This window comes from Ambystoma mexicanum, chromosome 6q, assembly GCF_040938575.1.
Source record: "Ambystoma mexicanum isolate Mex_15411 chromosome 6q, UKY_AmexF1_1, whole genome shotgun sequence".
Taxonomy (NCBI): Eukaryota; Metazoa; Chordata; class Amphibia; order Caudata; family Ambystomatidae; genus Ambystoma; species Ambystoma mexicanum.
Genome location: NC_090937.1, coordinates 1294115948 through 1294142009, shown reverse-complemented (window position 1 = coordinate 1294142009; position 26062 = coordinate 1294115948). Strand labels below are relative to the sequence as shown.

General features: G+C 43.4%; 1 long non-coding RNA gene across 1 annotated transcript in view; it reads right to left on the bottom strand.

Annotated features, from left to right (window-relative positions):
- Positions 1-25396, bottom strand: part of LOC138516623 (uncharacterized) — a 158586-nt gene extending 133190 nt beyond the window's left edge. Inside the window, exon 1 of the long non-coding RNA XR_011282290.1 lies at positions 25326-25396. This is a non-coding gene — a long non-coding RNA (uncharacterized lncRNA). The remainder of the gene's footprint in view (positions 1-25325) is intronic.
- Between the last annotated feature and the right edge of the window lie 666 nt (positions 25397-26062).

The following is a 26062-nucleotide window of genomic DNA, read 5'->3' as shown; positions in this document are numbered from 1 at the left end:
TTTTTTTTTATATATGAATAAAATGAGTGCTTTACTTACAGATTTTACGAGTCTTAGGTTTCGATCGTTAAATCGCTTTACATTCTAAGCAATAAGCACAAAGATCACAGCGTGCACGTGCACAGCGAGGAATGACTATACCCATGGGAGGGATAATGCACGAGATAAAAACAAATAGCCTGATTCATGGAATTATTTGCGTGAAAAACACAGATTTGTGTGCCTTTCTGCCCGAAATTCCCTATCCTTCAAACAGGGAGTTTTTCACGCAAACAATTCCATGATTCAGGCTAAAAGTGTGCTGCTGCCGCTGTCGCTTGCGTATGCCAGCAAACAGCTAACAGCACTTTGCAAAGCACTTGTGCAAATGCACGTGCGTGTTCCTTTATATAGTGGCTTCTGGGAAGGTGTGCAGAGCCAAGGTGGAGAGCTCAAATGGGACTTATGTGGATGTTTTTGAAGGAGTTCTTCTTAGCAGCGGGACTTGCCAGCTAACAGCACTTTACAAAGCACTAATTTGTGGGGATGTGCACGGATATACCTTAAAACCATTTGCAAGACTGCCTTAAATAAACTAAAATGAAAGGGGGCAAGAACACAGCCTCGACGCAGGCCCCAACTGGTACTTACCCAGTCTGCAAATGATCTACTCTGGTCTAATCTTATTTTGAATCTTGTATTTGTATGTAAATCTTTCAACATATTTAAACGATGCCTGGGACACCCCAATTTTGACATATTTCTTCCTAAACAGTCAATCTCTTTGCATAATGAAATGCTTTTGAAATGTCTAAGAAAGCTTGGATTGTAAAGCACCCTCCAACCAGATTGAAACATATCCATAACATGCGTCGATGAGGCCCAATTCAGTAACTGTTTTAATATGTTATGAAGAGTCTAGCAATGAAATGGGTCTGTGAAATAGGTCGGTAGGTCTGTAGTTGTTCAGATTTGTTCTGTCTTCCTTTGATGAAGGTATAAAGTGCGAGTACATAATGTAATAAAACAGTTGGTATAGAACTTTCACCCACATTTCGGGCGATGACTTTAAGATAGCAGTTGATAAACAATGAGGCCCCGGGGCATTTGAGATTTTACATTTCCTAGTAGCATTACCAATAATGTCATTGTCAATAGACAATGACAAGCATAATCAGCCCGTATTATCCTCCACATCAATTAAAACTTGCGAATAGGTCTAATTCAGTGTGTTTATGGGTACTTATTGCTTGGCAAAATAACATTCCCAAACTTCTTGAGAAATCGTTGTGCTTACACATAACAGCATGGTCTCATTCTCTTATTTCCATCCTACAAGGTAATGGATTACTTTCAGATTTCTGAGTTGGACCAAGAGAAACACAATTCTAATGGACTATGATCACTTCCCCCAAATTCACGTAAGACGTTAAAGGACATGCATAGATCAAATATGTCTTCTGAAAAGAATATATAATCTAATGTTGAAGTCGTCTTTTTGTTTGCCCATGTATGCTGGGGGGAATATCACACCTGATGTTCCTGTTTACCAACCTCATGTCCCAAGATTCCAACTCATCTCTGATCAGTAACCCTCTTTCTCTAATTTCCCTCGTCCCTTTATTCCTCCTACTATTATTACAGAGGAGAGAATCAAGACACTCACTATTCATGTCAACTAATGTAATAAAAGACACTCTCTCATCAGGTATAAAAGTAGGTAGGACCTCAGAAGCTGCAGTTAAAAAGCCATCCACTTCCAAAACCCCTGGGTTAAAAAAATCATTTAGAACCAACCAAAACCTAGCACACATGTTTTGCTCGTACCACCATGTCAATTCGACACCAAGAATATCATTTCTTTCAACATACAGTTTTTCCATTATTATATCCTTATTATGTCTTAATGCACATTAGCACCCTTGCGGGGATCGCCAGCCAATGAAGTGGCTAGGAATGGGGGATTGGACCACCAGTAAAAGCCTGCATTCCATGCTGCCTGATGGCCGCCATCTTCCCCCAACCCTCTGCCCCCTTTTTTCCCTCTCCCCTTCCTACGTACCTTACTTTGGCAGCAGTGCCGCCGCATCAGCTCCTTCCCCCTTCCTCCCGCAGGCCACCATTGAAAGGGAAAGGGCTTCATACGGAGCCCTGCCTTATCTTTCCATGGTGACTATCTTTGTATCTCCCCAACCCCTCCCTCAGCCCCTGTTATGTTGTTATCCCCCTTCCCTCGCCCCCATTATGTTTGTATAGCCCCTTACCCCTACCCTTGCCCCTGTTATGTTTGTTAGCCCCCCTCCCTTGCCTTCTGTTATGTTTTTAAGCCCCCCTCCATCGCCCCTGTTATGTTGTTAGCCCCCCTCCCTTGACCCCTGCTATGGTTGTAAGCCCCCTCCCTCGCCCCCTGTTATGTTTGTATAGCCCCCAACCCCTCCCTCACCCCCGTGATGTTTGTAAGCCCCCCTTTTCCCTGTTATGTTTGTATAGCTCCCTCGTCTCTGTTATGTTTGTAAAGCCCCCAACCCCTCCCTCACCTCCGTGATGTTTGTAAGCCCCCCTCTTCCCCTGTTTTGTTTGTATAGCCCCCCTACCCCTCCCTCAACCCTGTGGTGTTTTGTATACTCCACCCCCTTTCCTGCTGCCTGCTCTCTTCTCCCCTCTCCCTTTCACTCCTCATCACTGATGCAGGGGTTGTCTTGATTCACCATCATTTCACCTCACCGAGCTTGTTGCAAACGCTCGGATTTGTCTCTTGACACTTTTTCTCTGTGCCACACCTTCCATCTCCTGCGCATGGCAACCCTGCTTCATTGACTTCTGGACACTTGACTCTTGTGGTTCGCTTTCTCAAATACTGCGCATGGTTGGCCCAGCTTCATGTTGTGTTTCATTCTGTGCCATCTCGAATACTTGCTTCCATTGAAACACTTGTGTATAGGTGAGTTATAAATGCTATATCATATCATATCCTATCATATCATTCTGCTCTCTGTAACATTGTGTTTTTCTGACCTCTGCAACTGTTTTCTTTCCATCCTCTGCTCTCCCTTCACTGTTTACTCTGAGCCCCCTGCCTTTTTCTTTATTCTTTGCACTTGCACTATGAGATTTGGCCCTGGACCTTGTATGATAGGATTAACTGTCCGTCTCCTGTAACTTTCCTTATTTGTTTCACCCTCCCACACCCCCTCCAGCACTATCTTAAATGTCGTCAGGCCTAGTACGATAGTTGCATGTTTTGTTCTTCTCCCCCTTCTCTCCCCTCCCCCTACCCTTTGTATTCTATGGTTCTACTGAAATGTCGTCAGGCCTAGTACGGTAGTTGCCTGTCTGTTTCCTTTCCACCTCCTACCCCTTTCATTCCTTATCTGTTTTTCTTAGCACTTGCACTGTCTGAAAAGTTGCCAAGCTGAGTACGATAGTTAATTTATCATTCTTGTTGTTCATGGTCATATAAGAATGTCTCTGTATTTTTTCCCTTTTACCCTCCCTTGCTGTGAAGCACTTTGAACCACTTTGTGTATAGGCGCTATATAAATAAACTATCATATCATATCATTATCATATCATGGTGGCTATCTTTGTAAAGGATTTTCCTTCGTTCAACGGGACGAGCACGGCATCCAGTTGAATGAAGGGAAATCCTTTTTTTAAGTGTAAGCAGATTCAATTCAACACTACAGCTAAGTCAATGCCAAGTCTGGGATGCTGAGGGAAACCCTTATTGATATATTTTTTATGTCCAGTTCGTTTACTCTGGATGACAACCCTTATATAACACCCCTCTCTTAGAATCTCCCTGACCCCACTGAGCCAAGCAGTAGGTTAGTTTTTCAAATTAAAAGGTTTATTTGAAAATTAAACAATATATATATATATCACACTTTTATAATAAATTAATATTTGATATCACACTTGAGAATATGGTGTTGATCAACAATGGATAATGTTATAGTGGTACACTCTTTTTAATGGCTTAGAAGTTGATATAGAGAGGATAAAGTAGATGAGAATGCTCATATGGCTTCAAAGACAATGCAATGATGAATGAAATGCAGTACAGAAAATAAACTTGATATGATTTCAACCAAAACAATGTAATCACTTTTCCCCCTGGTAGCAATTCACCCCCCCTTTATGCAATGTAAAGAGATGGAAGGAAAGCACACAGTTCTCAGGAATGCAATCAAATATAATTCAGTTCCCCCCCTAGCAAGCTTAGAGTAAAACAGGTAGAGGTTTTAAACACAGGCCCAAAATGCTTTGAATGTGATGACAATGAAGTGAGAAATGTGCTAAAATTGCTTTTAATTCCCTATAGGAGGTTCAGGGTAGGTGATAGATACTTGGAATGAGTTCAGGTCCGCGCTACTATGATTAATGAGGGATTATTAGGTTGGAAAAAGATTTCAGGGATGCAAGAAAAGCCAAATATTTTTACACGTGGCTAAAATGAAGCAAAATGTCAAATCGCAGCAAATTTTCTGAGTGCGTCGGGCGCGATTATGGAGGCAGCATAAGTCTTGTTGGAAAGTTTAGAATCTTAGCTTTTGGATGACAGTTAAAACTCGCTCCTAGCACAAACGGTTCCAGAGATACGGACGATTTAGTAAAGGTAGTTTTTCGGATTTGAAATTTTAAAGCTCAGAATGACAGATGACAGTTTTCAGGTTTGAGATCGCAGAAGGAACACAAGATTTCTAGGATGCAGTTCTCAATAGGTTAAAATAGTTTGAATTAGATTATTTTAAACTAAGAGATTGGGTTTTGCACAGTCCTGGCTGAGTACTCACACTATATGTTGGACAGAATGCGACTTCGTCACAGATCGAGTCAGGATTGGCTGTGGTTCTCTGGTACTGGTTCTGCGCACAGCGATCTGGGTCAGCTCTCAGCACTGCACAGCGATCTGGTCTGGGTCTCTGGTTCTGGCAAAAGTTCTTGGCAAAAATTCAAACAGCTCGCCCGGCTGTCGAATAGTTTACAAATGATTTGGAGGCCTACTGAAAAGGGATTCAGCTTGTTCATTCAGGCCTCTCTGCTACAAATTCTGGGGTTAATTTATGGTCTCTGGAGATTGATGGATTTGAAGTCTGGATCTCTGGATGTGAAGTCTGAAGTCTGGATCTCTGGATGTGAAGTCTGAAGTCTGGATGTGAAGTTGTCTGTCAAAATGCTCTGCAGAAAGTGAAAAAGAAAGTCCTATCTGGCTTCCAGTGGCTCTTTTTATGTGTTTAGAAAGTGGGTGGGTCGGCTAATTCTGCATGCCCAACCCTCTCAAGATTTGATAGGCCAAAGGATTCTTTGGTCCCTGATTTGAGAAAGGATAGTGTGTCAGAGTGATGTCAGCCATTTACGATCTATTGAAGAAACGCCCCTTTGCTTTTACCTTAGAAATAATTTTTCATAACTACACATATTTCCCAGATACACAGTTGTTTGACATTACATGTACATATTACAGATTACTTAAGGTACATTCTGGCCCAACTCTGATCTTCCTGGGGGCTTGCATTAAAAAATGACAACTTATTTTCGTTTTTAGTTGATTTACCAATATCGGACGTTTACCAAAAATGGCACACATGTACACCGCCTTTCTACCCATATTCCATTAATTTACTAGGTCTCTAGCATAAACACAATGTCTGTAGTATTAATAATTAGCGGGGTTTTGGCTCAGAACATCACAGATCGACCAGCCTAGTTTTGAACTGGGAGTGAATGTGTCAATTTAAAGATCCCAAAGTTGTACATTTCTGTCATCTGGTTACAATTAGTTATCAGTGTTTTTATAAAACATATATTTGTAAATTCATTTCAATTCACAAAAAGTGTCTGGTTCCGCCCCCATAAACTTGGGAGTCAGGAATCACATGTCTCTTCTGCCAGGCAGAGCTCTGTTTACAGTCCACGCCCAAATTAACACACCCCATTCAATTGCAAGAGTCTTGTGTCGGCTGAGGTTAGCAGGCCAGGGGGCCACTCTGCATTTGGTTAGCATGTCCATGTGATCTCCTAGCTTCTTGTGTGTAGTTCTGAGGTGAGAAGGTTTCCCAGCCTCTTGCAATGTTAATTGAATCAGCCTGTCTTCAGGGAACAGCAGGTGTTTAAAAAAAATGTAATAAACCAAAAAGGCTTTGAAGTTTCCAGCTGTCTCAGGAGGCTGATTAGCTTCTGGAGTAGCAGTTCTCCTGTCAGAGTTTAGACCGCTAGCGCCGGTTTGTGGACAAAGCTGGTACTGCACCCCCATGATTTTAGCAACTTTTTGACATCAAGAAAATTAATTCCCAACAGCTCTTGGTTGCTTTTGGCAATCAGCCTTGCCATTCCCAATGGTTTCAGGCTACTGTGTTTGTAGCCCAATGGTGGTTTTAGGCAGTGCCCTCCTGTGCTCACAACATAGGCAAAAATGGGTGGTAGCCTATTCTTAATGTTTTCCCTGTGCATTTTCTGGGGAGTTCTGGCCATCATGATGTTTTCAATGCCAGTAAAGCACAGTTTTTGTGGTAGGGCTCGGTTCCATGGGTAAAACATCCCACATAAGTAGGCACCCCGAGTTACCGCTTTGGTAGCCCTGAGTGCAATGGCCATAATTCCCTGTTTCAAGTGCTGGAACAGGGGGTCACAGCCTGGAGCCTTCATTAATGGCCTGGGCTGTAACGCCCCATCACATCCCTTGGAACGGGGGCTTAACCCCACATAATAAACCACCAAATGGGCGACCCTTCTGGCATCCACCTGCAACGGTATAGCATAAAGCGACGCCATCTATTACTGCTCGATCCATTATACATGTCTCCTGAAGACATATCACATCGTATTCAGATCATAAGTCATAGTTATCTAGCAAATGAGAAAATCCACGTGTATTCCATGAAAGCACACTCAATTTAGAGTCTGTTGTAGCATTCAAATTATAATCTTGATTTCCATTCTTCTGTGGGGTATTTATAATATACAACCAATCATAGTTCACTGTTCTCTCCTTATGCATTGCAATAGTTAAATCAGATAAACAACACAGTCCATTATTAAAACCCTTTTTTACGTTTACTACCAATGGCTCAAGAGAGCCCTGGCCATAGTTGCTTGCCAAGGCTCTCAACAGATCTCCCTCTGACACACTTTCTGTTGTTTCTTTAATTTCATATCTCAAGTGTTACAGGGTAGAGACTTCTCGGAGAACTATATCTGTAATCAATTTAGCTATAAAGCCCAATTTCACATATCTACCCGACTATTGTCATAGAAATGAACACTAAAGAGATCTGTTGAGGTAATCAGCACCAATTTAGGTATGTCCGAGAACATTGTTAACACGTATTGTCTTTTCAAAGGATAGGATTTATTCACATAAAATGTACCTTCAAGAGATATATAGCGTAATGTACTGTCTACTGGTTTATAAACTTTAGAGGCAGTACTTACCATATGATCAAACAAATCCTTTATTTTAGGTAATCTAAAAGGTTTCTTATTTTTGGTTTTAAGAGCAGTGTCAGGAAACAGAGTTTTGGCGCCGCACAGAGCCCACATTGTTTTCCCACAAGCAATAGGCTACCACGCTTAAACAATGCCAAACCTCATTGTGATTCCCTGATTAATTCCCAGCACCATTCTATCCCCTTGGCACAGCGCTTCTTCCTACGGCACGGACCCGTTTCTCCGAATGTTGTCAGTTGCCCTGGAAACTGGGACCGCATTTTCTGTGTTCTAGTCACGCGAAGCATTCCAGAAAGTCACATGACAGCAGGCTCTTAAGCCATTCGAAACCAAACTGCAGCGCTTCTGATTCAGCTGCTTTCTGTTTCTCGAATCCACGCTAGATATCTTGGTAAATTGACTACAGAACTGCTACAAGGACTGTCTGTTTTTTTCCCTTGTGCGCTTGGAATTTTGCCTGCAAGTTGCCGAACCTCGATCTCTGCTTCACGGACTGCCTTCGTCTAAGACCTCAATACCTTGTTCATCCACATTTTTTTCTGAACTTCCTGTTTCCTAGGAATTCTGTGATTTACCGTCATTCTACCGCCTGCAATACTCCGGTCATGTTTATTTTGGGATTCCTTTGCCTCATATCCCTTTACCCATTTGTTTGCTCCAACTTACCTTTTCCTTCCATCTTGGGACTCTGCACATTTCATTGAAGACCACGGGACAAAGTCTCCACACACTCCTCTGGTCCTCCAGTTCTACTTACCTTGGTAAGGCATCCTCGTGCCAATGAGTCCGGTGGCATATTGGACTAGAGACTCGCCACCCCAGGTCAGGGTGTCTTTGAGCCGTCGGTTCTGGTGGTCCATTGTTATGCTTAGTTTAGTGTTAATCACAATTTATCATGCAAACACTGTTGGAACCCATAAGACCACCTACCTGCTATGGTCGTTGATGCAGATCTATGCAGATAGAGGAATTCCCCTGTAAACCCCTCTGTGTCCCTGCACAAAGGCTTGAACAAGGAGAGGTCCCCAGGGAAATCCTTGTAGGGGAGAAAACCCTGTGGAGCGCTGCTAGGATGCACTGACTCCGGTGTTTTCGGAAGGCTGATGGAGAGGCACTGGATCCCCTGCTAGTGAGTGGAATGGTGCTTGGACCTTCCTATCTGGAATCGAAAGGGGAGTATTTAGAACAATAATCCAACCAATAATATAGTGACTATTCCCCAAATAGAGATTTCTCCTGGACCTGAATAACTCACTCGACTGTGGCTGGAGTGAGCCTTTTTCTAGAGACTTCCGTGTAGGGGGAGGCAAATAAGACTGGAGCATAGCAGGTTTGGCTGAGAAAAGAAAGAAAGCATTAAGAAGATTCCAGCATCTGGGAGGAAATGGAGGCGATTATGGACTCCACCCCGTACCTGAAAAGGTGGGATCTGATGGTGAATGGCCACACTGAAGGGAAGACTTCTGGTAGTTGTAGTTTCTAAAGAACCGTCTGGCAGATCTTTCCACTGCCTGTTGAACCACAGAGCAATTATTAGATCAGATAAACCATTAAGGATAACTTTCTACTGACCGTGATCTCTTGCCACCTACTGATGGGCTGGTTTGGAGGCCACGAAGAGGCGGGAGTGGCGCAAGGGTATCGAAAATAAACGCGTCTTGTTCCCGATGCTGGCGAAGTAGGAGGTGAGCTGTAGTCAAGTAAAGATTAGATGAAAGAAAGTCAGTGCTCACTGGATCAGAGAAAGATAAGAATTTAGGTGAAAATGAACTTGCGGAGCGTGTGTCTACTCAGAAAAGAGTAGCAACGCGAGGTGCCATCTGAGAGCTGCTGGGATATTCCATTGCTGTGACGGTGGGCGTGGCTAGACCTGGAAAAATCACTGGTCTGGAGGCTAGACCAATACTGCGGCCATACCGAGTAGTCCTGCTGGTAGGAGGACCCACAGGTGATACTGTCAGTCGCTGTCTCTGGCTTTTGACCCGCGCACATAGAACAGCAGAAGCTCTCATCACAGTATGCCCCCTCCTAGAGGGAGTTCCCCCTGGATTACCAGGATGAAGCTGATGAAATCTTTTCACCCACCAGACGAGGGGCGTGGATTGCGGTCTCTGGTTCCCAGGAGCGTTCTGCTGGTGAGTACCCCTTCCAGTCCACCAGGTATGTGAAGTCTCCCGTGATGGTATCAGGAATAGCAGATACCCGTCACCTCGAATTCCGGGCCAGAAGTGGTAATGATCGGTGGAGGACTTGTGTTGGCCCTAGGATGAAAATGACTTTGCTTATCCGGTTTTAATTGTGATACATGAAAAATGGGATGGATACGTGCCCAGGAATCTTGGAGACGAAGTCTGAATGCCGCCACACCAATTGATGCTAAAACACGAAAAGGGCCAAAGGACTTTGGTGATAATTTGGATGGCATTAAGTGTCTCTGGAGAAACCGTGATGATAACCAAACCAAGTTTCCCGGTTTGATAACTGGAGCGAGTCCTATGACGCTCTTCAAAATGCTTTACTCGGTCCTGCGATTCTTGAAGCGCTGTTCGAGCTAATTTATGACCCTGTTGTAGGTTGTCCATCAGCTGATCCACATCTGGAAACTGAGAAGCAGGAGGCATCATGGTAGGAAATTAGGCTGGGTGGAATCCGTAAGAGCAAAAAAAGGGCTCATCTTGATGGCAGAATGGTAAGAGTTATTGTATGCATATTCTGCAATAGGTAGACAGTCTCTCCAATCGTCTTGAGCTGCCGAAACATAGCTATGGAGATAGCCTTCGAGTGTCTGGTTCAGTCTTTCGGGTTGACCGTTAGACTGCAATGATATCCAGAACTAAGGGCTGGGAGATCCCGAGAAGATGACAGACCTACTTCCAATAGGGTGAGGTATATTGGGACCCTCGGTCAGAAATTATTGTTTCTGGTTAACCATGTAATGAGAAGACCCCCTCTATAAAGATGCAAGCCATTTGGCCGGCGGAAATGAGACGAGATAGTGGAATGAAGTGAGCCATTTTCGAGAATGAGTCAATTGTGACCATAATTGCAGAACACCCACCCGAAGGTGGCAATACCACCACAAAATCGGTGGTGATAATGTGCCAGGGTTGCGATGGCAGAGGCATCTTCACTAGTTCTCCCAGGGGAGAATTACGTGGTATTTTTTATTGTAGGCACGTCGTACAGGAAGTCACATATTCCTGGACTTCCTTTCTAAAGGTAGGCCACCAGAAATAATGTAATACCAATTCTTTGGTGTTTGCTATTCATCGATGTCCGACAGTTTTGGAGTCATGGCACATTACCAGGACCTCTTTCTTAATGTCTTGGTAGGGACAAACATGCTATGACCATGAAAATAACACCCATCCTCTTTCTTCTAGGGGTAGTGTTCTAACCTGGTGGTTTGCTGCTTTGTCAATGACTCAAAATGTTTCCTTAATCGTGTCAAAAAGTTAGCAACTGCGTGAATTACCACCGTTGTTCGTGGAGGAAAGATTGGTTCAAATCTGAACTGGTCATCTGGTATTGGTTCCTTTCTGGATAAAGCATCTGCACAAAGGTTGTTTCTCCCTGGGATAAAGGAAAATGTAATCCGAAATGGGGAGAAAAAATTTGCCCAACGGGCTTGGCAACTGTTACAGGTTTGAGCATACTAAAGAGCTTGTAGATTATGGTGGTCGGTCCTGACCTCTATTGGATGTTTGGCTCCTAATAATAGATGATGCCACTCTTCAAAAGATCTTTTGATAGCCAAGATTTCTTTTTCCAGGACCGTGTAATTTGATTCTGCTTGTAACCTTATTTTTGGACATGTAAGGCAAGGGGCGCTCCTGTCCTAGGTCATCTAGTTGGAGCAAGACGGCCCCTAATGTCAAACGGGAAATTATATCGTGCCTCCTATTTGCTGCTCGTAAGCTACTTGTGAAGAAATCCATGTTGCAGGGTCCTGACCTTAGAATCCATGTAAGCCGCCATTTTAGGTCAATCCGCCATTTTAGGTTCTCGCTGCAAAGTCACCCTGTGAGCTAAAATGGTGGACAGTATCATTGCATATGTAACATGGCCGTCTTGACCTCTGTGTTAAAACTAATGTATAACTTGCCTTTAGGGTACATGTTGGGGTCGTGAACTGAGACCTTGTCTTTCGTTAACCTGTGTGTAAAGGATTACTTGTGCCAATGAAACTAATCCACGAGCATATGTTGAGAACAATGTATCCAAATACTGAACTAAGAACACTTGTTTAACTACATTGTATTAATGTTTGAGAAGACTCTATGAGAAATCCTAAAATACACTGTTACCGTGTAGGCTTGTTGGCGAATGTATTAAAGGCAAACCCTAAGCATATAGATGTGTGAACTCGGCACGAACCCTAGATCAGTAATGTATTAGAGGAATATTAACCCACAGTGGGGCTTGACGTCATGTTTCAAACGTATATAAAGTAGGACAATTCTAATGTACATTCCCATTCACTGAGCACACCAAACCATGCTGGAGTTTGCTGTGTTGTACTGAGGGCCGATAGCTATCTGTTACTTTGTCCTTTGAAACTGTTCAGTATAAAATAAAAGATCTTTGTATGTTCCTTTGTAACCCGTGTTCGGTGTATTTCCTTTTGGGGTACTCAGCCTCGATATTTTCTCTTTGTTTTCACACTGAAACTAGCCTGTAGGTACTCACGAAGAACTTCCTTTTCCGTGGCAGACAAGATGTACATCCTTCCGAAGGGTAAAGGTTGGTCTGGAATCAACTCAATGACACAGTCGTCCCTTCGATGTGGTGGTAACTCAGTGTACTCTGATGTAGAGAAGACAGCTTGAAATTGTTAATAGACTTCGGGAAGACCCGAAATCTGGTTGAGTGTGGTAACTGCAGTAGGAATCAGTGAGGTAATTGCTGATTCCGCGGGTACCACCTTGTGATCTCTGATACACTGTTTTAAGCAATATTCTGAACCCAGGAAGAATGACCCTGCCGTCCAGTTTATGAATGGGCTGTGACGTTTCAACCATGGTAACCCTAGGATCACAGGGTGATGGGCGGCAGTAAGATGTCTAAGGTAAGATTCTCCTTGTGAGTAGAGATGGACATTTCTAGCGGGCAGGTTTGGTCCTTAATTGGTCCGGAGTCCAAGGGGCTTCCATCCACTCTCTCGACAGGTATTTAACACGACTCGGTAGAATGGGGAATGCCATGTGTTATGGCCCATTGATCGTCAATAAAATTCCCGGCTGCTCCACTATCTATCAAAGCCAGGATGTCTTGTAATATATGATTTCCAACCGTAAAGGACACCTTAAGAACCAACATATTGGTATCCATTGGATCTGCACATTGAGATGAATGAGAGTTTGGAGAGCAACCTATGGACTGTGGTGGGTCCCAAACTGTGGTTCCTTACGGTCGGGCATTGGCATTTCCCGGTCACCTTGGTGGTGCAATGGGACACTCCTGCACAGAATGGGTGTTGGCTCCACAATACATGCATAGACCTAGGGTCCTTCTATGGTACATTCCTCTGTTGACAAAGGAGCCCTGACGGCTGCCCCAACTGCATCAGCTCTTCTCTGGAGGCAGCTTGGCTACTGACTGTGGCTGAGACTGTAGAAGGTTGGGTTGTCCGTCCTTTCCTTCTTTCTATCTGCCACTCCTTCAATTTGCATGACCAGGGCAATGAATTTGGTCAGGAAATGTGGTTGTGGCACGCATGAGATCTCATCTTTAAGGTCCTTCGACAGTCCTCTTCTAAAAACAGTGGCTTATGCATCGTCAGACCAATTGGTCGCACTGGCCATTTGTCTGTACTTTGTGATATACGTAAGGATATCTTGGTTTCCCTGCTTGAAGTCCAAAAGGTGTTCTTGGGAGGCTACCGTGATTGCCTGTCTACCGAACATAATACGTATACTGTTGCAGAATGCGGTATGTGAGTCAAGAATGGGGTTATTGGATGTAACCAGAGGCACAGCCCATGCTAAAGCGGAACCTGTCATTTGCAAAATCTTATATCCCACACGGTCTCTATCTGTGTGGGAATATGCTCCTTTGAATTTGAATTGTATGGCGCAGGAGTCCAAGAACTCCTTAACTTTGTGTGGGTTCCCATCAAATTGACCCCCTGGAAGTGGACCTGAGGGGACCTCAGAGCAATGTGGTGTATGGCCCACCTGTTGTCTCAAAGAAACGTTCTCCTGTTTCAGGTGCTGTACCTCCACAGTCAAAGACTGTACGGCCGATATTAATTGCTGGATCTGCTGATCCATAGCGGTGGTCTTCTGTTTCCAACAGAAGCACTGTTCTTTCCCAGTAGGCATTGCTATCTGTTATGCTTAGTTCAGTGTTAAACATAATTTATCATGAAAACACTGTTGGAACCCAGAAAACCACCTACCTGGGGCTATGGTCGTTGATGCAGATCTATGCAGATAGTAGAAATTCCCTGTAAACCCTTCTGTGACCCTGCACAGAGGCTTGACCAAAGAGAGGTCCCCGGGGAAGCCCTCGTGGGGGAGAGAACCCTGTGGGGCGCTGCTAGGGTGCGCTGACTCCGGTGTTTTCAGAAGGCTGATGGAGAGGTACTGGATCCCCTGGTGGTGAGGGGAATGGCGCTTGGACCTTCCTATCTGGAATCACAGGGAGAGGATCATTTTGGTTTATTATATTTATTTTGAAGGCAACCAGAGATATATTTAGATGTAGTTTGGCCAGAATACCTTGCGCTGAAATAATACCATTCACAATCTGGTAGTAGTCAGCGAACACATGTTTCGACCTCTCAGGGACTTTATCAAGGCTTCCGTGACTTTTCTGCAAATAATTATAAGAACACACCAGAAATAACTCACTGCTGCATATGTTGAGTAAGAATCCTAGTGCCCAAGCATCCCTAAGAAGCGATATAGTGACTATAATTTCGAAGGCTCCTTTCCAGCAAAGCAAGATTGGTCCATTTGAAAGTTACATATATAGACTTACAGGCAAATTAATGTTAAAGGTGTTCTCAGAGAGTATTAACTAATTAATGAGTGGGGGGGCATTCATAAATGTTTGTTCTTGTGTTTGGTATAAAATATGCTCAGGTAACACCATTTTCTACCAGTCATTAATTCAAAAGGGGACATATGGGTGGCTAAAGTAGGGGTAGATCCCATAGCTGCCAGAACTAGTGGCTTTCACAATTTCCAACATGGTCCAGAATGTGAATTCCACCAATTCTCTTGTTTTTTCAATAAAATGACTACCCAAGTCTATCTCAATTCTTTGAGGAAGGCTAAAATTAGAAAATATGTGGTTGATTAATAAAGTAGTAGCAGTCTCCGCCTTACAAATTGGGTTTGAAAGATATTCAATGCTCTTAGTAAATAGACACGTAACAGTCAACAAATATTTTTTGCCACAGGTAGAACGAATCACAGGTCCAGTTAAGTCAATTTGTGTATGGGACATTTGTAATGTTTCTTCTCTTTTCTTTAGACGCGTCCTTTGAGTGGGAAAACTCAATTGGAATTGAGCACATTCCAGACACCCCTCTAAATATATGCCTAGGTCTTGAAGTCAGATATGTATTCTGCATTTACGATGTCTGAGTTCACGTTATTCAGTAATAGAGAGCATGTATGGCATGAAGGGCAAGAGCGAGCAGTGAAAAGATGTATTTGGAGAAGGTTGGAGAAATGTGGTTGGCTTTGATGTGTGGTTTAAAGGAGAAGACATGCCCAGGTGATCCCCGGAGAGTGTGGGGATAAAATGGTTTTGTGGGGGACTCTATGAGAAACTGATCAAACCTATTGTGAGAATGATTATTAGTGAAATGTGGGCAGTGCAAGGTCATGTGACCTGCTCCCTCTCTGTCTGCTGCCAGAGCTTGCAACAGTTTATACAGCTGGTGTGCTTTAAGAGAAGCCAGAGATGGGCATCGGCATCAGTAGATGGCACAAAAAACACTCTCACTGTGTCTGCTGTTGGAGGCTTTATAGGCTCATGCTGCTGGTGTTTCATAAAAGACGCCTGACATGGGTCTGGTCACCAGTGGATGGTGGGCAGAAGGTGGGAAGAGCAAGGTCACAAATTCTACCCTTATCACATCTGCTAATGGAGACTGAATCAGCTGCAATGCTGGGATCCCTTAAGAAAGCCCAACGTGGTTGATGCCAGCAGTGGATGTCAGTCAGAATGTGGGAAGAGTGGGGTCATGTGCCCCACTCTCTCACTGAATATGCTGCTGGAGACTGGATTGCTATACGCCACTGGTGCTCCTTTATGGAAGCCTGAAGGGTGTGTGGTCATCAGTGCATGGCAAGCAGAAGGGGGAAGAGTGAGCTCACATACTGCTGTGTTACCTGGGATCTAGGCAGCCACGGTTCTACCCCTTTCCATGCCCTAACATCATCAAAGACAAATTGTCCTTTTCTTTGGACACCTGGATGTGAGAATGCCTATGATCTAAGAGTTAAGAATGGACAAAAGGGTAGGGCCGATGGATGGGACAGAGTTAATTTGATCTAGATCTACTTGCACCAGGTAAGTGCACCAGGTAACCAACTGCAAAAACAGGCAGCTTTAGTAAGGGGAGACAGAGGCATGTTTACGAAAAAAGAGTGTCAAAAAAGAGGCACCAAAATACTTATTTGTACAGTCATTAATTAACAGGTGGGTGTTGCAGAGGTACATGTATTAGAACCACATGCACTAGCTGAACAACTGCAAAAGAAAATAGTCTTGAAGGCAGCTTAAGTAAGGAAAGAAAGGAGTGTAGTTAAGAAAAAGAGTACCCAAAAATATGCACTAAAAAAATAGCAGTGATTATCTGGGGGTGACCTAGATACATGTGCACCAGCCGAGCAACAGTGGATTTTTATTATGAGTATTTTCCTCTTACCTTGTTGAACAAACAGGGATGGCATGCCATAAAGAAAGATACAATCTTTGCTGTCTCCCTTAGCGCAGATTCTGGGCCTAGCTAGAGTGATTGATCATTGTATTGCAAGCCTGAACCAACAGCCTAATAATTTACCTCACTGGACCACATGGTTTCAAAGAATAGGGCCAAGAACCAAATATGAAACTGTTGTTTATATGTATAAATATACGGTCATTGATTTTCAGTGAAAGGATATTTTTTTCAATAACTTTTAGATCATAATAGGTGCAGAATTGCGATTTTAAAGGTAATTTCATGGCAATTATGTTGCCACAAATTTCATCCACATGTCATTTTTGGTACTCAAGTTATAAGTCAAAAGGTTTTTCTAGCTAGCCCAAAAATGGTAGAAATCTGAAATTTGGGGAGCTAATGACTTAATACATCAAAGTTCTGGTTATTAAGTTTCACATTCCTAACAATGTTAGTTTTTAAAAAAAGGCACAACCGTAGGGCGCCAGTGCAATCACTTTCTGAAAAGGGAGTGACCTCTCCCGCTCTGTGAGGACAGGAATATTAATATCTATATGTCATGTCATTTATTGGTAAATTGCCACATTTTGCCATGTAATGACTTTTTGGGTAAAACTGAAAAATGGAAAAAAATGTGAATTTCAAAGGGGAGTTGCAATATTTATGCTCTAGACTGCTGAACCAATCCCTAGAAAGATGTTGACTTGGAGGGGCGAGATAATAAGTTAGCACCTCTAATGTTCATTTTCCATGGGAGGGGCTTAGAGAGTAAAAAGGTCTTGCACTATGGATTAGGGGACAGCTGCCAGAAAATCCCCAAAGGAGATACTAGGGAGACCAGAAAACATACCCTGTGATACTTACTTGGAGCCATAGAGGGATGATTGCTGTGAGATCCCATTGACCGATGTGCTGGCCAGAATTCTGTTTTTCCCCAAAAGCAAAGCCCTGCTCAGTCTCCATGAGTGCCAAACCCAGAGATTTCCAAAAGTAAGTAGATTGTCCAACAAAATGTTAGTGTAACATATTTAATTAACCTATTCCCTTTCAATAAGGGATTCCCTTCCATTAGTGGGTGGGGGCAAGGAATTGTGTAGACCCTTAGCATATTTGAATGTATATTAATGTAATTAACTCCCAAATAGAATGGCACAGGGGGGAGCTTGGAAGAATTCCAGACTTTCACCCTCTCTCTTAGAGGGAATAATGTTATAGCCACCTAAATGAATTGGGGTGTCCTTGCCACCAAAATGAAATTGATAATTGTCACCATTCCCAAACCTTGTCACCAAAACGAAATGTATAATTGTCACCATTCCCAAACCTTGCCTTTAAAGCACAAAGGTGTTTTTTTCATTCCCAAACCTTGTTCTTAAACAAAAAAGTGTTTTTGCAACCAAATATAATTCTTAGTGGTCACCTCCCAAACTGTCCCCAATCCCTAGACCTGGCCTTGGTGTTGGGGAAAGAACTGGCCTGGCTTTGGTGTTGGGGAGAGAAGTGCTTTGCAAAAGGGAAACTTCATGTCTCCAGCATGGCACTGTATAATGTGTAATTTGATTTAAATTAAATTTCCATCTTCTTATATCACACTTGCCTGTTTATTATGAAAAAGACAGTCATTGTGCATGAAGGTTTGTTTTGTGCCACAAAGAAGGTGGCATGTGTAAACGTTTTGTGCAGGATTTATTGAACCTGTGCTTTAAATAAATATTCATTATTTCTGTACATTGGCCCGGTTCATGGCTCATTGTTGGCACAGGGGGAGGAATCCACAGGGCTCTATATGAGTCATACCTGGGTTGTATTTGAATCCAAATTAATGGTGTATTATGGTCCAGCTTAACTGGGGGGAGGGAGGAACTCCCTAGGGTGAGTGCGGTCTCTCTATATATCGTTACAGGGTGTGGATGAAGGATGTGTATTTGAAGGGCACAAGAACATTCACAGATTTGCCAATCCAGGACATGGTTGCTCAGAAAATGCAATATGCCATCAATTTATGGGCTACCTTCCATTCCCTGTCTCCTGCTATCTAATGTGCTTCCCTGAGCACTTGCTGTGGATGATATGACCGTTGTTGTGTGACATTGGTCATGATTGCATGCGACTGGCTGATTTGTTGTAATGACAGTGGAATTTTTGGAGCTATGTTTTCCAATATGATATACCCCACAAAATATCCACTGTCATGTATGCAACAACGTTTTTCAAGAGACTTGTTGGCACAGTGGTACATTCCAAAGTGGTTTCCTTTAGCACTTAGGTGCATACAGGAGTTGTCCCCTCTCCGGAAATCACTAATTGAAAGTAGTGCCCCCCTGACCTATGGGCGAGGCAGTTAAAAGATTTCACACAACTGTGCTTTCTTTCAACAGAGATGTACTTCCAACTGATTGTGATTGATGATCACTCTACGAATAATGGGGGTGCTGTGCGAGCCAATTTCTGGCCAACGCAAAGGCTGTTTCTCTGTGTGCTATATGGGTTATGTTTTCTTACTAGGAACTTATAAGCTACCAGGGTAGGTCCTCTAACAGAAGGGTCCACCTGATATGTATCAGCCATGCGTGTTCCAAACACTATGCATGTTGCTTCCTTGATCTATGAATTATCAGAGAAGTTAGCGTCACATGCCAGATTGGGGTTGTTTAGCACCATACATTGTACAGATGGTGAGCTCTCAAGTTTATATTCAGCAGCTCTTGCTCAGGATCGTGGAGTCATGTATGGAGCCAAACAATCTTGAACACATGTGCGTGAAGTACAAATCTGCACCACAGACCTTGATGGAGTGTTACATGCATCTGTGGATGAAGACCAGCTCTCTTGCCCTCCCTGGTTCGATGGTCATGTGTATGCAGTCCAGGCTCTGAACCACATTGACAATGGCAGTTATGGTATATAACTATGCTTTCATCTGCTCAAAGGTCCCACAATTGGCAGGGAAGGATATGTGCTGTCTGCACCAGAGTGTGCTGGAAAATATTTGTGGTACAGAAATCGAGCATGGACAAGAGCTTCAGTAGGGTTGGATTGTTGTAACAGACAACCTGTCAGGAAGTATGCAGCACTTGATTTCTGACAGGAGTTTTAAGATGGTGGGAGTTTCATCGAGGTAGGTTTCAATGACCTGTTGGTCCATGACTATCTTTTTTTTTTTTTTTAAATTTTTATTTTAATTTTCAAAATTACAATAAGAAGAGCAAAAACATATTAAATGATTACAACAAAAACACATATACTCTAACCTACACACTTAACTATATACAAACCCCCAGAGTCAAATCAGATCTAAAATCAGGCCTAATACAATAAAAGAAATTTACCCCATATCTTATTGAACAATGCACTCTTTTTCTCCCTCAGGTACAAAACCCTTTCGATATCAGCCAAAATATGCATCTCAGCAATCCACATTTCAATTGTAACAGGAGTAGATGTTTTCCAGTTTCTCAATATCAATTTCTTTCCCACCATTGCTCCCCGAAAGATCCACTTTCTCTGGGAGGTACTCAAGTCTTCCAGCACATCAGTGCTGCCCAGCACAATAGTCTTGAAATCCAAGTGGATTCTCTCTTCGAGAACTCTCTCACAAATCTGATCAAATTCAAACCACATACCCCTCACTCTTGGACATTCCCACAACATATGTTCAAAGGTGCCCCTCTCCTGAACACATGCCCAACAGTCAGAGTTATCACTCATTCCTCTTTCCATCAAACGCTCCGGTGTCCAATAAGTTCTATGTAGAATCTTAATCTGCCGCGATCTTTCAACCAGACTCAAAGAACACAGTTTCACATTCTCACAGATTCGAGACCAATGCTCTTCCGCAATGTCCTCACCAATCCTTTGGTTCCAACCCAGTCTCACAGCATCATTTATCTTGTAGTTGGACACAATTTGTTTATAAACATAGCTGACTAAGCCACAACCACTCACCCCAGGTATCCAGCCAAGCAAATCCAAATTGACTCCCTTCTCCATATTCACGTCACCTACTGCTCTCCGGATCTTCCGATAGTCTGCCATACAAAAGGCAGGGATATCAAACTTCAACTTGACTTCTCTGGCAGTCAACCAAGTCATACCATTGAAAAGGTCCCCAATCCACTGAACCCCAGCAAGGAACCATTCTTGCCAGAACATAACTTTCCCTTCATATGTAACACTCGGATTCAGCCAAAGTGAAGCATTCGGGTCTCTCAATGCATCGAAACCCAAACACTCATTCAAAGCCAACCACGAAGTCCGTAGACTCTTAGTCAACGGATTCTCCAACCTCCGTCTGCATGGCTGACTCGTTAATAAAGCCCGGGGTGACAACGGACTCACATGACTAGATTCCGCACCAAACCCATCCGCACCATCTGATTTAATACATGCAAATAAGGTACGGGCCATGAAGGCCAGATGATATGCCCTGAAGTCTGGCACCCCTAGCCCGCCTTTCGACAAGGGCAATTGCAGTTTACTTATCCTCAGTCGCGGAGGTTTATGATCCCACAAGAAACCCTGCATAAGCCTATCCAGTTCTCGCCAATACCTTTTCTCAATTTCCAACGGAACCATACTCAAAACATAGTTCACTCTGGGGGTTGACACCATCTTTAAAGCATTCACCTTCCCCCAAAGGGAAAGTTGAAGCAAGGACCATCTATCTATATCTGATTTGAAAGCAGCACAGACCACATTCATATTCACTCTCACAAAATCTGCAATTGTTGGCAAAATCCAAACACCCAGGTACATTAACCTCTCTGCACACCACTTGAAGCCCAACCCAGTAACCAATTGTTTGTCACATAGTGGGACAAGGGGTAGAACTTCTGATTTCGCCCAGTTAATCTTGTACCCTGAGCACCGATGAAAGACCTCCAGAATATTCATAAGCACAGGCAATGATTCAGCAAGATTCCTAAGGACCAACAGCAGGTCATCAGCATACAGCCAAGCTTTTTGTTTCAAACCCCAACCATCAATACCCTGCAGGCCATCCTCAGTTCTCAACTTAATGGCCAAAGGTTCAACACTGAGTACAAACAAAAGAGGAGACAACGGGCATCCTTGTCTCGTTCCACGTTCCAAATCAAAAAATTGGGACCTCCAACCATTAGTTTTAACATCCGCCGTGGGCTTGGTATATAGTAGTCTGACCCAAGAACAAAAATGATGACCAAAACCCATTTTTTCCAAAACACTAAACATAAACTGCCAATTGACCCTATCGAATGCTTTTTCGGCATCCAATGAGAGAACCGCCGAGTCTTCTGAAAGTTCTGACGCTCTAGCAATGGTACACAGTAAAGTCCTCATATTGCTGGACGTCGTCCTACCCTTAATAAAACCCGACTGATTCTGATCTATCAGTTTCGGTAGAAGATTTTCCAGCCTTAATGCCAGAACCTTGGCTAGGATTTTGTTGTCCACATTAATTAAACTTATAGGTCTGTAACTGGACGCCAAAGTTTCGTCTTTGCCCTTTTTTAGAAATACCGATATCGTTGCATGTCTAGTCGTATCTGGAAGCAGTCCCCGAGCCTTAGAAGTCACATACATATCCTTTAACAGTTCCAATGCAGAATTAGGCAACCATCTATAAAACTCCACCGGCAGTCCATCAGGGCCCGGAGACCTGCCTGCACTTAATTTAGAAATTGCATTCCTGACCTCATCCACAGTTACCGGTTCCTCCAACAAAGTTGACTCCTCTACAGAAATTTCTGGGACTGGGATTGCCCCCAAAAAATCTACATTGGTTGCATCAGTGTATGTCTTACTTCTATACAAATTCTTATAAAACTTCATGAACACCTCATTTATTCTCAACGGATCAAAAGTAGTCATACCACCAGAGTCCGTAATCGATGTGATTGAGCGCTCCGACTCTCTCAACCTCATTCTGTAAGCTAGCCAACGATCACACCTCTCACCCCGTTCAAAATAAGTGCACTTTTGTTGAAAATACCTTTTCTCTACTCTGTCAGAAATCAACACAGTCAATTCCCTTTTCAAACGATTCAACTCCGGAAGTATAAACAACTGTGAAGGATCCACCATCAATTTCCGTGATAAATCATTTATTTTATTCTCTAATTCCATCTGCGAATTGTCCCATTTCTTTTTCAAGCCTCTCGCCAAATTAATAAACATACCCCGTACAGTACATTTGAAAGCCTCCCAAACTGTGCCCAGCTCCACCTCACCATTACAATTTTCCTCCACAAAATAATCTATTTCTGTTGAAAGTTTGTCCATCTCATCAACATTATCCAACAACATAGGATTCAGTCTCCACGTAAATTGTCTGTCCATTGAAAAATCCCATCTCAAATCAAGAACCACATGTGCGTGATCCGTCAACACAATATTACCAATACTACTCGACTTATAACTCTGTAACATACCTCCTGACATCAAAACCATGTCAATCCTTGAATAAGTCGCATGCGCTCCTGAATAGAAACTGTATTCCCTTACCAACGGATTATTCATCCTCCAGCTGTCCTTCAGATCATGCTCCACCATTAAATCCAATAGTGCCTTAGTTTGTACATCAGTTCTCCTGCAGAATCTGTTATTGCTCCTGTCCAAGGTATAGTCAATAACCGTATTGAAATCTCCGCCCAAGATTACGTTACTAGTCCCTAGATCCTGAACTGTTTGTGCAACCTCCCTGAAGAAAGAACCATCATCCACGGTTGGCGCATAAATGTTGCAGAATGAAACCACCTTGCCCTGAATGTTCGTCAGAATGGCAATCATCCTACCACCCTTGTCACCTATTGCTCTTAGTACCTTAATCGGGGCATTTTTCCTTATCAAAATCACCACACCTCTGGACCTTGAATCAAAAGAAGAACCGTATACTCTCCCTACCCAGCCCTTCCTCAAACCATCCAAATCTTCCTTAAGAAGGTGAGTCTCCTGAAGTAAATAAATGTCCCCATTCAAATCATTCAAATAGGACATCACTTTCCGTCTCTTCTGCACATTATTCAGTCCGTTCACATTCCATGAAATAACTCTTAATTGATCCCCCATCCTCCAGAGCAGAAAATCCACCCCACTATCCAATCTATACCACAGGTCCTGATTTGTGATATTGACCCCGAACCCCAACCCAACCCCCCAAAAACAGATGCAAAACACCAAAAACAGTAAACCAGAATAAACTCCTATATTCATTCCAAGTAGTCCAACATCCTGGACACCCCTCCGAATAACTTGAACTCCCATTAAACCTCCCCATTCCATAATAGCCCAACTGCTCCATTTAAACATCCCCCCAGCAGCCCCCAACAGGCACCACAAACCTCGCATCTCCCACCATCTGTTCAATAAAGGCCACGACATGATGTCCCCCAGTAAAGTCCGACCTGCACAAATACAGAGAACCATCCAGGAAGAAGTAGAGTCAAGGAAACTGCCCAAGAGAAAATGCAACGTCCCCATTAACATTGCACCCTAACAGGACAGTCCCAGAGCCCATCTTAGTACCACCATAAAACGCCTAACACAGCCCACTCCGCCACCCCACACATGCAAATCTCCAACTGTGCACTTCTATATCGAGATTCTGCACACAACCCCACCAGCACGGGCATCCGGCCTGCATATAACTTGCCATTCCTGAAAACAGCACATCAAATCCAACTGTAAAACACATTAGAACGGTGAAGCATTAGACTCCAAGTAACATTGAAGCAGGATCACAGTATTACATTGAATTGAAAAACCTTTGTATAATCCTTTTACGTACAAGCTGTTGTAGTTTGTGATTATAACATGTAAAACCGTCTTGTGATTAGTGGCTACATGGCAAATATCAGTCTTTAAAACATATCAAACACATATATGTCATCTCCCAACCCCTTATGCTTTAGTGAACTTGCAGGGAGGAATAAATCATCCCGTGAAACACTGCACATCCTACTCCTGCCTAAACATGAGGAAAGTTCAGTTCCCCGAGCATACTGAGTGCATATCTTTGACCTTTGGACTGAATAACCACGCATGTAACACCTGCAAAGAAATGACAGACTGACGTCCTCTAGCACACACTGCCTGGCACTACAAAAGAAAGCCAACATTTTTTTTTTGCTCGTATCATTCATTTACATCCGTCAAGCACACTTTAAAGAGCTCGTATCACCAGGTCCCAAAATAAATGGAGCGGGAATACATGCAGAAGGAAAAACACGACAGTCTGCATCTCCGCACCTCTCCTGGAAGTCTGGTGAAATGTGCTGCACTAATCGTGCCATTGTCCTGTTGGTCATTCGATGGACCGGCTTGTGAATGGGTGCGCTCCAATGCACATGACGGCTAAGGCATTGTAACCCCAGTTAAAGTTGTGTGACAGACGGGTATTCCAGAAACATGCATTCGAATGTCATTTCACTCCCTTTCCGTTTCAGCACCTGTTAAAGGTTATTTTCCTTTTATAGACAGTATCTTGTTACAGAGAACTGGGAGACTTGAACCAGGAGACAGCCCAGCCCCCCCACCCTCGCTCTATAACAGGCTCTCCGATGAATAAGCAAGGCAGTTTATATATCAGGGTAAGCTGGGTTGTGCGCTGTTATTTTCAAAGACAGGGCCTCTGCTGGAGCGACCGAGAATTTCGTAACTGATTGGCTTGCTGCCACTGGTTGCATGAGCTCCTTACATTGTATAGGAAGCCGACAGACAATACATAGCGAGGCCTGGGGGAGAACTGGATGGCAGCCAAAAACGGTGCAAACATGTTTAATCAGCATTATAGCTCGCAGCGCAGCCCGTATTTGACTGAGGATGTAAGCACGTGACACCCCTGCGGCAGAGCAAGTAAAGACGCATAATAATACGGTGCAACATTATGGCCCACGATGGACAAACAAGCTGGGGAACATCATACCGGAAAGACGGAGGAGGGATGCCAGGGGGGAGACTATCGAAGCACAGACGTCGCGCAGTAGGCATTCCGCAGCTGAAAATGATCCGAACTCACCCGAGGTGCTCCATAATAAAATGAGCCGCTCCCATCTCACACCATGATACGTGGTGGCAACACTTCCTCACATTCTTGTTTCCGGGTCAGCTGACCAAGCACATGATGCCACATTGTTACTGGTCCATTCCTCTAAGCACTCCAATCATTACGCAGCACAGCCTCGGAACACGATGGTGAGGAACGCATCATTTAAATAGCAAGCGTTGAACTGTCGAATGCAATCGGCGCCATTTTCTAGTGTTGTACTCACAGCGGCAAACAGTTTAATTCATACTAAAATATTTAAAAGTCATAAATATACATATTTTCATTTTCATAACAGTGTACCTTCCAGTGCTGCCTCAGTACACACACAGAAATAATCCTGTGCAAGTTAATTATCCATCGTTGCAGATGGGCTATCCCGAGCTGCTTTTAACCAATTAAGGGCTTCATTAGGATCCGTGGTGATCTTCTCTCCTGCAGGAAACACTAAAGTTAACCAATTGGACCTGTTGAGGAAGGCCTTCACCCCCATAGACCTCGCCAATTCCTTTGGTCCTTTAAAGGACTTCCTGATCTCCACCACCTCCTTAGGGTAATCAGGATAGATAAAAATCCGCTTCTGCTTGTAAGAAATCATTTCAAGGAGTCTTGCTGCTTTCAAAACCTCTTCCTTGATCCTGGTGCACATAAAGGAGATCAGAACATGTCTTGCTTTACTTTGAGGGCCCATTTTCCTGCCAATCCTGAAA